This window comes from Halictus rubicundus, chromosome 4, assembly GCF_050948215.1.
Source record: "Halictus rubicundus isolate RS-2024b chromosome 4, iyHalRubi1_principal, whole genome shotgun sequence".
Classification (NCBI taxonomy): Eukaryota; Metazoa; Arthropoda; class Insecta; order Hymenoptera; family Halictidae; genus Halictus; species Halictus rubicundus.
In genome coordinates, this window is record NC_135152.1 from 14,516,158 (window position 1) to 14,528,973 (window position 12,816).

Genomic DNA, 12,816 nt, shown 5'->3' on the forward strand with positions numbered 1-12,816 from the left:
CTGCTCCCGCTGCCGCTGCTGCTGCTGCTGCTGGTGCTGGTGCGCCCTTCGAAAAGAAGGGACGAGACGAGACCGAGAGGGTTGCTGGCAACCCCCCGGACCTCTTTCCCGGCCCACGTTCTACAACAATACCGGGCAATGGTATTCCTATCCACCTATCGGTGGTCGACCTCGAAACATGTATATCGATCCGCGTTATGCGTCCGGCATACTAGGGTCCTCGACCACTCACAATTCGGAACAATCACACTTGATTGGAGAGAGCATTGGCCAGATGCAGCCTCGTTAATGTTTCATTTCGACCCTGGCAGGGACGCCCTTATCAGCTGGACCTAAACTAATTACCCTGATGAGATTTGTTGTCGCGCGGATCCTTTGTGGATATCTGTCTTTCATTGCCCGGCAGACTTTATTCGTACAACGGAACTCGATTACCCTTTCATCCCTTCCGCCGAACCCAGCAACATGATATTACACCAGGAATCCTAATTAGATCATTCCGCACGCCCCGCAACCCGAGCCGCGCGAACGGAGCATTTCAGGATTTTAAATGAAGCATCTGTTTCACTTTCTTACACGCCTGAACAACGCTGCCATTTTATTGCTCCTCGGTGATCTTCTAGAAGATTGGAAGTTTATTCCACTCAGTCAACGATTTTCCGTTCGCCCAGTTTCAATGTTCGTAATTGTTCATCCACTTTTCATACGCGAAGTCGGTATTAACCCTCAACTGACGTTTTCAATATCTTCTTTGAGTTAAGAAGTCCAGGCTAGAAAATTTCTTCTGAAATAAATAAATCGCAGAGATTCCAGAGCATTAGGTGTTCCGTCACAAGACAAAACACATATTTCAATATAACCAAACATCTGGGTGGCAGACTTCAGCCTACCTCCAGTCTACCACTTATGTAATGCACTAGCATTTATGGTAACGGCCCAGGACAAAATTTACAACACCTTACCAGGCCCAGGTTTATAACGCCTTTCCGGACCCATCGAGTGAGGGTACCACGCAGTCACCTCGGCACAAGGTTACCCTCCCTTTGGCAATGGTAGGCGTCAACGAAGATCAATCACAATGATTGACTAATCACAAACAAATTAGAAGACAGAGATTCTTAGACCCCACCCACACCGAGACTAGCTGCAAGGAGAGAAGAGACGACAAGACCAGTCCACCAACTAGCCTCAAATAAACAAGTATTCCTCCGAGCAACCGTAGAGTCGTAGTCCACCACCAAATCCGTGTATTTCTTTTTATTTCTTCGGTTCTGTTAACGTCAGAGTCGAAAGTGCAAACCGACACGGACAATAGTGTCCGTTGCACCAGCTGCACCATTCAAAGGGTGCACGACTAAACATTAGGGTTAAGAATAAGCAGCGTCGGTGTCCTGTCCCTCGGCCCGGGAAAACAGTTGTACAATCTCGCAGCTTCTAGTGGCACGAGCGGGATAACATCTAGAATGTCCGACGATTAGGGGAGCCCGCGTCGCACTGAAAATTTCGCAACACACAAGCCAGCGCAGCATTGGGTATTCACGTGGCGACGAGTCCGCCGAATGAACCCCGTTATCGTTTTATAACGGGAAGATAAGGGAGGCACGCGGTGCTCTTAACGGTTACAGGGGCACGTGCGACGTCAGTGAAAAATCGGCGATCCTGGTGGACCGGCGACGGTAGTCTCTCGTAGCTGAAGAGTGACGCCGGTTGGATTCGCAGGCCACTCACGCGTCAGGCTTTCACGTTCGACGATAATCGTCGTTGCCGGCGATCCAGCCCCGGGAATCATCGTGCCCACGGGTTTCCGGGCCTACGTTCTGTCCCGAGCGAGACAATCGTTTTACCTGAATCGGATGGGCTGGGACAGGTACAGAAGGGACGGACATTGTCGCTGGGCGACCCAGATCCGAACCAGATCGAAAGATTCCGACACGGCCGGGGCGGTGCGATGCGATCCGATGGAAGGTCGATAGGAGGAAATGGGCATCGCGTGCGATGCCAGGACGGAATCACGCAATCCGACGCTATCGTCCGGAGAGCCTCTTTGACGACGTCATACGGAGCCACGCTTCTGTCCGAACCTCTTTCCCCGGCCGCGAGCCGATCGTTAAGAGAATTAAACGCGTCGCGAGGTACCATCGACACGATTCTCCTTTCAACCGGAGATCTCTATCCTCTCGGGGTAACAAGGGGAAGCTTGCCTTTCGTTTTAACACCGGGTTTGCCACGGTGAAATCACCGGCATTCCGTTCTACGATTATTAAAATTGCAAAGACGATTCCGTAGGGCATGACAGATTCCATCAGTGAAGCATGTTACGACCTTACAAAATCTATGTAGAATCTTTTCACTTTTCTACCAGTCATTTTTCGTGAGTACAATCCTTACTCGATGTACGTCCCAAATATCTAGCCGATAAAACTCCCAGAACTATCCCCACTGCCGCGGGCTATACCCTGTGAGGGGAGACCTCAAAGAATAGTATCTTCTTGCCGATATATGTCCCTGAGTAGTCCCGTGCTGTGGACATAGATCGAGAAAACACTGTAGTTACAGTGCTAAGGGAGTGTTCCCTGTGTTTCACGAAATTAATAATGCTTCGCATCGCGCGGCTAAAATGAAGGAAAAATATAAAAGCTCCTTCACAGTAATTTCACAATGCTTTCCCAGACACGCGAAACGATTCATAAACGTTTGCGATCTAGAGGTTTTAGAATAAAATACGGGAGCGCGCGAAATTGTGACAAGTGCGTGTTCGAGAAGCTCGGAGGACACCGTGAGACAAATTCGTGCAGTCGCCGCCGGCGTTTTAGGGGTACACTGTATTAAGACGCTGCGTGGAAGGAGTCGATAGGAAGGTAATGGCGCTATCAATATAGAGGAAGTTGGAGGGACACGTACCACGGGAGAAAAGGTGGGGGAGAAAGAGAGAGGGAGAGATTAGGGGAAAAATGGCGAGCAATTCCCGTCTACAGAAAGCAAAGGAGGACCGACTAGGAGGGCGTTTGTTTAAGTGGAAATATCTTTCCTTCGGCCGCCGGAGCGTTATTCTTCATTAAGAGACTTCGTTGTTCGTCGCTCTTGAAACGCGGAAATCTGTCCTCCTGCTTTCTCCGGCGTGCTTTCACCCTTAGCCGTTCACCCTCGCCGTGCGTCTGACTTATGAGAGCTCGCAGCTCGCGTTTATCCTTCCCAATAGTCGTCGAATCCCGGGGACAAGATCCCATTTAGAAAGTTAAAGACGTCACCGGTGATGCGATCAAATGGCCCCGATCCCTCCAGGAACCATGAAAGATTTACCCTAAACTCACCCCTTATTCTAGATCAAGTCCGGCCTGACGGAAAGACAGCGGTTGCACCTGTACACCCTCTGTTCCACTTAATCGCAGCATTAACGACACAGAGGGAAGGCGTTCGCGTTTAATTGGAGAACGCCGTTACAAATAATCGAGGTAGAAAGTTCCAATATCTCCGGTAACAATGAGTCAGCGCGGAACGCTGACAAAGACCGGCCACGGAAAGAGAGAAAGAGGAAAATTAGTCAGAAGTTTGAATATAACGAACCATAATGGATCGCGAGAAGAAGCCTTTTGTCAGAGCGATCTCACCCCCACCCCACCCCCCACCCCCCGCATCGTCCCGCGTACGTAAAGTTCGTTTGTTTCCCTTTCTTTGTCCCGACGCCTCCATTAACCAGCGCCCGTTCCGCGCCGATCGAACCGTGGCCACCGATTAACCTCTCGGACGCGAGAAGCCGCTCCAATTTCGAGATCGGCTGGATGTCTCGAAAGGTCTGCCCTGGACCCCTCGAGGATCCGAACGAGCGACTCGAGGGAAAAAAATACGAGCAGTCTCTCCCTCGACGCGCGCGGACGCCTCGAAATGGAGCGCGGCATCGAGCATTTGAATGGACGTTTCGAGAGGATCGCTCATGCAATATGGATCGAGATGTAGATTGAACGCGTATCGCTCCCTGGTACCTTAACACTAGGTTCACGGACCGCTATAAATGACTAATTTACATTACTTTATCAAAATAACACCTTCACAATCTGAATATTCAGAAATTAAATATATCGGAGTCCGCCATTTTGACGGGTCCCGTAAATCTAGCGTTAAATCAGATTCAGAACTGTCCGATCGATCCAGCTTTTCGCTGGAAACCCATTCTCTAGGTAACGATTTTGCATCTGATGCGCCGCTCGCTTGATGCGTTTGGAAAGTTGTGCGAATGATCGAGTATTTTAGGTGGTACAGTCGCTTTTTGCTAGGTAAAGTTCCAAATGTCAAATTATCTTTTTCTACCCTCAACCCTCGGACGTCGGGGCTGCATTCATTTTGATCCAGAGCAGACCCAGGTACTTCTGAAACGACATTGGTTGAAATATTATTTCGAATAACGTGTAACTTTATTTTACAGTTATCCGAGAAAATTCTGAATTTGTCCTCGAAAATTGTATCAAGTGACCTGACTATCAGGTTTCCGGTTTGCACTGACGCCCTTTGTTGCATGTTGTTATTTTCAGGATTATTTCATTTGGCAAACTTGGAATAAAAATATCGAAATAATATTCTATTTCAAGCGAATCAATATTATATTTATTTTCAAGCCACAGTAACGAAAATAACGGTGCGAAATAAATGATTTCAACCCGGTATTTCTTCTCACTTCAATTTGCCCGGCACTGATCCAGAGTTACAAACGTTCCATCGAAATTCTTATTTTTCATCCAGCAGAAGAATTAATTACCTGAAAGCGGTCAGCGAGTAACCAAAAGTTTTGAAATTTCCCACCCCATGTCTTCGACGCACGAGGACGCAGAGATCCATAATCACAAAGGCATCTATTTTGTCTATAGAATAGGGCGATAGTCGTCGTTACGCGATGCAGGTCTTGCAAAATAGACGACACAGAACGACGGTGACCGTGCGCGGAAGTTATGCGCGACGGGTTCTTCGCGGACGAGTATAAAACTCCTGAAGAAGGGTAGAAATTTTCCCAGGGCCGAGGATCGCGCAATTTATCGAGCAGCGCCGATGAACCATTCCGGATCACGAGCGGTGGCGATTCCCCGCGACAAAACTTTCGGACCCAATAAAAGTATCTTCGTCCGGGGCTGAAAGCTCCGTGGACGCGCGCGCGCGAAACGAAAGAAAAGAGGAGTGGACCGTTCGGACGAAAGTTCGAGGACGGGGGCACTTTACGGTTTCGCGGAGTTTCGCGAGAAGAAAAGTGAGCTCGACGCCCAGAGGATACACAAACCAATAGAAGCGACCCCTCGAGCGCCGCGGCTTCTTTTTCCGGGCGACGTTAATTGCTTCGAGTGCAAAAACCTAGGCGCGGCTAGTTATCGACGGTTCGGGCTCTCTCTTCCCGAGGCCTCTGTCCTTGTCCTTTTCGTGGTCGCCTTCTCTTTCTGCCGGCCCTCGTCCGCTCATTCTCTCTATCTGCCCGTCTATTTTCTTGCGCATCGCCACCCTCTTAGCGTTCGAGTTACCCCTCGTGCCGAACGTGTTTGCAACTCCGATAGGGAAAACTAATATTGAACATTCCAAAGTGGAATGCAAAGGGTGCGACCGGGACGAGTTCCGCGGGACGAGGATGAAGAACCGAGGGGTCCGGGACCGAGTCGAACTTGAAAGTTTTAAAAAGCAATTAAGGGCTTCAAACTTCCGACGCTTTACTTCTCCCGCTACAAACCCATTCTTCTTTCTCTCAGCCCTTACTTCTCTCGCGCCCGTTCACCCCTTCCGCGTCCCCTCCCCCCTCTCGCTCTCTCTTCCGTTCAGTTCATCCACCAGCGGTTTCTCGTTTGCCAACACAACGCTGTGCCGTGTCGCACCAGAAACCGGCCTATTGTCCCAGAGAGCTACGAATTCTTCCGTTATCGTACAGAATTTCACGGTGAAAGCCGGCCAAGCCGTCCAGAGCAACGGCTCAGCCTCGGAGCCGCGGCAAACTTTGCGGAAGCCACGAGAATTCACGTCGGCGCCGAGTGATCCGTGGAAACAGCGTTAATTACTGTTAGTTCCCTACTTAACGGGTTTCCCTGGCCGCAACAGCGTCAAATGACCCAGTTCGGACTTCATTTCCGGCTGCTGGGAACTACATTTTTTTTTTTCAGGTGGAGTTATGATACGCTCATGCCGCGGAATATGTTGCGGTGCAGACTGGGTTCGTTATAAGCACTTTGCTACGAAAACCGGAGCTTGTCGCCGTGCAACTTTCTCTGCACCAAATGACGAAAGGTCGAAGCATCTGTCGCATTTTTTCGAACCTCTCCGGCAGGGAAATATTCCGCGAAATTATTATTCTTATCATTATATATCGTTTATTTTAAAGTGGTCGCATTAACAGCTAGGTCATTAGCGACCACATGGGTTACAGTCGAATATAGAAGAGAAGGTTACAGTTAATATTTACATTGTGGTGGGGTGCAGCAAAAAACAAATCTATAACAGTTTATATGTATCAATAGATTTAAAAAACAAGAGGGCGTTGCCAATATTGTCCACGTTTAAATTTGTCTTGCGGCCATTTTCGATGGAAAATCTGGATCGTTGAGAAGAAAATTTAGGACATTCGAGTAGGATATGTTGGATGTTGTACACTCCGGTTGGGTTTTGTTTAGTTATCAGGAATTCGTGGGTATATCTTGAGTGACCTGCGAAATTGTTTCAATGCTGACTGCAGTATTCGAAATGTTAATACGTCTCCAATTGCGTAGTAACATTCATCGCTGCAGATCCCCATCTCTATTACAACTTTTAAACGAAGACAGCAGAAAGTTCTGCCTCCTCTTCTTTTATGGTTTTAATAGATAAATTGAATCATTGAATACATATTATGAGCAAGTGCAATGTAAACCAGTGGAACGAACAAAAGAGTATTAACCCTCAACGCTCCCACTTTTAATTGCGAATATCGACCGGCAACTCCAACTTATTCTCATCATACTTCGACTTGCAAGTTTTTAAGTGTCAGATTTTAAATGCTACAATGACGTGTAAATAATAATATTAAAGTCATTCAAAACAATCTTTATTCATCTCAGAAGTAATATAATTCTGATTACGATATTTATATTAATCGGTAGCACATCGGTGGTGCTTGAGAGGCACACTTGGAGCGTCAATGGTTAATATATTATTTTATATACATAACAAATATTAATGGAAGTGTCAAACTTTTATTTAACTCCTGTGCCTTGCAATTTTATAGGTATCAGGTTGAACTAGTTGCTTGATCGCACCGCCACGTATCTTGAGAAAGAAAAATATAATTCGCAGTGTCGCCCACGGTATTAATAAACTATAAATTGCAAAGGAGATTCAATTTGAGAATTGCTCGAAATTGGACCCTCCCTAAACGTTCAACCAGAGCATCCCGAAAATCTGTTTGCACGAGCCTTCTTTATCAATTCCTGCGTCTCGAACGCAGCCGCGTGCACCGCGAGACATCTTGCACGTCGAATATTTGCCGAAGATAGTGAGATACTCCGACTCAATGGGATTCTCCCCGACGCTGTAGCCGAGGAATCGAATCGATTTTTGAGCCGGCGTGAATTCTCGAATGATCGTAATGCAACGATGTAAATCTCGTAAGGGGCGATTCCTTCGTTTCGCGGTAATATCTCGCGAGAGCGTGCGTTTCTGTTCGAGCGGAACGCGATATGCACATATCGTTCGCGGATCCAGTCATCCGTGATACGGTTCCATTGAAACTGTCGCTGCCATAGTTACAAGCTGGCACGTCTGCATCGATTATATTCGAATTCGCGTATCGGAACGATCCGCGGGAATTCAAGGGCTGCGGCGCGGCGCGAGCATCGGCAATAGACAGAATCGAATTTACCTCGTTGGAAATTCTTTCCTCGACCCGCTAAAACGGAAGCGAGTCATTACCGCGAATATTTTACTGTCTCCCGCACTTCCACAGACTGCGGAACTTTTGATGTTGATTGTAATAGACAAATGGTACCGTGAAATACGGAAATCTTTCGACGGTGGAAAATCGTTTCCTTTCAGTTTTCACGCAAAAGTCCGATACATCGTGAGATATCGAACATTTTCGACTGATTTTATTAATTCTTCGGGAACCGTAGTGCACGAAATCACCAAGGTATTCCATTGGCTCAGGATTTTCGCCGAGCCGCACCTAGCTTTTAACCTTCTCGAAGTCCAGGGAATTCTCAGGAGGGAAGGTGGCGCGGGCAGATAATTTTAGAATCGCGTGATTAAACTTTTCGCGATTACAGTTCCCGGCCGGCCGTGAATAATGACTTTAAAGCGTGTACCGCTGGCAAAGATACACAAGTTGCTCGCCGGCTCGGTATTATTTTCATGCTGTCCAACGTTCGCCGGGCAAAACAAATTGAATTTTAAATGATATCCGGCCGGGTTCGGATAAAATCCAAATCCGCGGATCGATCGGCCGTTATAAATATCTCACGTCGTAATTAGCGTTCGGGCGCGTACGTACGTACGTACGTGAAATCGCGGTTCCTTTCTGATTGCGAAACGATCGGAACGAAAACTCGCGATCGATGTCGAAGAAGAGAGACGGGACGAGGTTTCCAGCTCCAGCGTCCGAGCGAGGGCGTCGAAAGTCTATCTCGCAAACTGATCCAACATAATTCATGAGGAAACATTGATTGGACGCGCTTGTGTACCGAAAGCGCGCGTTGGAAAAGAGACAGTTGCGCTAACAAGATTCTATCGCATCGACCGGGCCGTATCGCCGGTGTTCTCTTCATCAACTTGATGCCGATGAGCCAACATCGGCGAATACGTGGCCACCGGGGTACCTGAGCACGCTCCTGGTATGTACACAGTCATTAACAAGTAAACTCGGCCGAAACTTCCGGCGAATCCCGTTAAGGACCACGCGGGAACAGTCCAAGACACAGCCTGTTTCCATCCAACATTCCGCAGGAATCGATCTTATTAAAAGGGAGAGTTCGGCAGTCCCTACAAACAGAACACACACGCGAGCCTCTGTGTGCGCGCGGTAATAATTATACTGCTAATCCTTGCGCGGAATTAAATTTCCCAGAGTGTAATTTACAGAGACAATATTTCCCTTATCGATGATTTTCATACGTTATTAAATTCCATTGCGTTTTATACCTCGCCGTGTTGTTCACTGGCAATCTACTAACAATGATTATTCCGGTATTAATAATCAACGGTATTTGATCAGCTGTTCAGCAAAAAGGGAATATGTACATTGTAGTTCGTTCGTAATTGGTATTATGCTCCTTCAATTTACATTCGGAGAATCCGTTACATATCGCAAGGTAGGTCGATCTCTTGATACCCAGAGGTGGTGGTGATAATTCCGCGACATTTATCGTGCGGACCTTGGCGACATATTCAGAGAGTGGTGGTAACGAACGTGTTAAGAGAGTTTAGAGACCTCGATGTATTTTCTGCTCGATTAAATGACTGAAGACTAAAAGACCGTTCTGGCTGCTTAAAATGGATGTACAAAATTCCACACGCAAATCCGCCAGCAACGATGATCGAACACCGAAGCACAGCGATCGTCTGCAGAGATGTGTCTCGCGGCGCGGCCGGTCTAAGGCAAATCGATAAAAACAATTCGCGTCCCGTCGAATGATTTGTTCTCCTAGTCAAACGGAATCGCCTGAAAAGAAGATACTCCAATTACGAACAATCTCGCTATCGATTCGCTCATGAAACGTGAATTAAAGAGACTCGTATATCATCCAGTTAAACGGATCGAACGGAATCAATAGGATGGAAGCGGCGCAATTCAGCCGGCCGCTATACAGTTTCAACCGAGTACGGGAATTGTGTCAAATAGCTTCACTTAGGGGCTCGATAAAACACAGAGCCGGCCGTTTACGCCGGCGAACTATCCAAAATTAGTAGCTGCGTTGACTATAGCCGGAAGGTAAGACAAAGGGGATAACGTTGATATCACGGCGAGATTGATCGAACGAATCAAATGAGAAGCGTGTACGGTACGAATGTTCCTCTCGGTCTGCAACCTCTTTATGCAGAGCCAGGGGCTGAATATTCGCGTCAGCAAGCCGTCGGATAAGTGCCTACGGTACTTGTATAATTAATGACTTAGAAGACCTTCCGCTGTACAACGGCATCCGGGATCCCTCGGAATCGCATGTGTCCGTTTACGAGCGGGCTACTTACGCTGCGAGCTGTGAATTATTCGTGAACCCGGCTTAACGATGTCCCTCCTCCCCCCCCCCCCCTCCACGCTCCTCGGTATGTAATTGTATTTTGGCGACGTAAAACTGGCAATAAAGAACGATTAGACGAAATGAATCGCAACGTTCGTTAGTACTATTGCGGTTTATCGTTACTTCGATTCCAACACACATTACCAGGCCTGCGTGGGTTCCCGAATGTATGTACATTACTGGTTCGTGATGAAACTGTTTTCCAGTGAACCAGCGTACGAGCGTGATCAATATCAATCGCACAGATTGCATGAAAAATGAAGCGCAACCGTTCATTAATATTATAGCTGTTTATCGTTAGATTGATTAGACCCGAACGAACGTGGCTGGTTTTCCATGAAACAATTTTCAAAGGGACTGGCGTACGAATTTGGTCAATAGCAATCCGTTTACATGTTCTAAAGTCTAGAGCCGAGACAATGGAAGCGTATACCTACAGTTACAGTATCCCATGGTCAGCAAAGTTCAGGGAAATTGTTCGTTACGCTAGAAGTGAAACGAAATCACAGGGAATGAACTGATCGAACGGTAGACATTAATTTTTAGTAAACAGTGAGAAGTTAATTTTGACGAGCAAAGCCACCGACTATCGAATTCCAGATAGATTCCGATTTATTTTCTTCTCTTCAGGACGTCCTTTCGAATGTTTTTCCTCAAACACATAAGAAATCAAACCAGGACACGAAAGGAACAAGCAAAATTGCTTGGGGAAACGTAAAGCAGCGACGAAATGAGAATAAAGTTCTTCGAAGAATGCAGTTCCCTGGCACGGATTCCAAGGTCAATGGTGTGCGCACAAGTGCAATTGATCGGTGCCGCTGGTCGCATGATCGCGGACACACCCAGCCCGAGCGTTTGATGTTGTTGGGCTTCCTCCGGAGAAATCCACGTAACTCGAATTTTCGCCGGGTGGGTGGGGCCAGATAAGAATGCGAAAGTCCGTCGAATTCTGCAGACACGGCGGGGACGAGATACCGTAACTTTTGACGGCGACTGTCGTGCCGACGAACTGCGGAATCCCCGAGGATTGGGGCGCGGGGATGGGGGTGGTTGGGGGTGGGGGCAGACACTAAAGTTTGCTCGCAGCGTCTCCGCCGGAGACTGTATTACCCGGGTTGAACGGTGCACGTGGGTCAATATTAATCATTGTCATTACTTGGCGGCCGCTTCGACGGCGGGGAGGGCATGGCGGAACAGCCATACTCGGAGCGATAAAATTTCGCGTTCCATCTCCGAGCGGGTAACGAGGTCGGAATATGCGACACCGGAAGAAAGAAGAAGGCTGTTGTATCCTTTTATGGGACACCTGTGAGCTTGTACGTCGCTCTTCGGGAGCGCGAAAGAGGATTCAATCGCGAGCCTTCGAATTAAACGGCCCGGCTTAGCCGGTTCTCGAGAGATTGGATCGTTACCGAAAAACCAGAGAACTCGCGTAGCCCCCGTGCACTGGATACGGTAAAAATAACGCTCGAAATAAAATGGAATCCTCCATTACGGACCCCCCGAGGTCCATGCAAGGGTTATCTGACTCACCCCGTTCCTCCGACTGTTATCTTAATGGTACTTATTGTCTTGACGTATAGTACGTACACCTTGCTTCCTCGTTTTCCTCCCTCTTTGTTCCTCCCTCTCCTCGCTGCTTCATCCCCTCCAACTCTTCCCTCTCCGCTACGTACATTAAGCTCGTAGGGCTACGAAGGTCGTAGGTAGAGGCGCGCTGCTGATGCCAGTCGTTATCGCACAGTGGAAACCCTCCTTCTTCCACCACCCTTGCCGGCGTCTTTCTCGTCGCTCGCCAACCTCCCTTGTCCTTCTCTTTCACCCCTTGGCCCTACCGTTGCTTTCCACTCGCCCTCTATCCGTTCCTTTCAAACCCGGTGAGGGCGCATGCGTGCGCCCCTATCGCCCGATTTCAAGAAAAGGAAATCGACGGCCAGGGAATCGGAGAAAAGGGAAAGAGGATGGCGAACCCAACCGGTGAAAGAGACGCGGTCTAGGGGTGGAGGAAAGGGCGGGAAAAGAGTTCGGCACGTCCGATATCCGTGCACATATTGCCACTGCGCGCGCCTTATCCCGATCAGTAATTAGCCCGATCGTTTGCCAAAGACCGAAAAGGAAGGACCGTTGATTGCTATTAACGGCGCCGCTGATTGGGCGAAACCGATTCAATTGGCCCCGGGCGAACGTTCCGCGGGGCCAGGCTTCGTTTTAACCTCACACTCGAACGCTTCTTTTCTGCCTTTCGATTCCCCGGGGCCATTCGTTACCCTCCACCCTTCGGGCGAGGTGTTTTCATCGCGATCCTCGGGAAAAATAAATTGCGGATCCGTCGGGCAGTAATTCAGCTCGCGTGTCCTCGATTATTGTACGGAACACGCCGGCCGCGTCGTTAACCCTCGAAACCCTATCGCGATCTCTTTATCTTCTCGCCCGTGCCCGTTCCAACTCGAACGCAACTTCCTATTGTTCGAGACGAGAAAGCGGGAACTACTTCCAGCACTTCCGCTAAATACGATCGACGAACGGACTATCGTTACGATATCAGGCCGTCCGACGGAATTACCGTGTCGCGATCCCGCTAGGGAAAAAA

General features: G+C 48.3%; 1 protein-coding gene and 1 long non-coding RNA gene across 2 annotated transcripts in view; both read right to left on the bottom strand.

Annotated features, from left to right (window-relative positions):
* The window catches only part of LOC143353601 (uncharacterized), a 120,843-nt gene extending 118,319 nt beyond the window's left edge, over positions 1 to 2,524 (bottom strand). The window contains exon 1 of the long non-coding RNA XR_013082173.1: positions 2,521 to 2,524. This is a non-coding gene — a long non-coding RNA (uncharacterized LOC143353601). The remainder of the gene's footprint in view (positions 1 to 2,520) is intronic.
* The window catches only part of Olf413 (DBH like monooxygenase olf413), a 253,276-nt gene that overhangs the window by 25,389 nt on the left and 215,071 nt on the right, over positions 1 to 12,816 (bottom strand). The gene's annotated exons all lie outside the window — the stretch shown is intronic.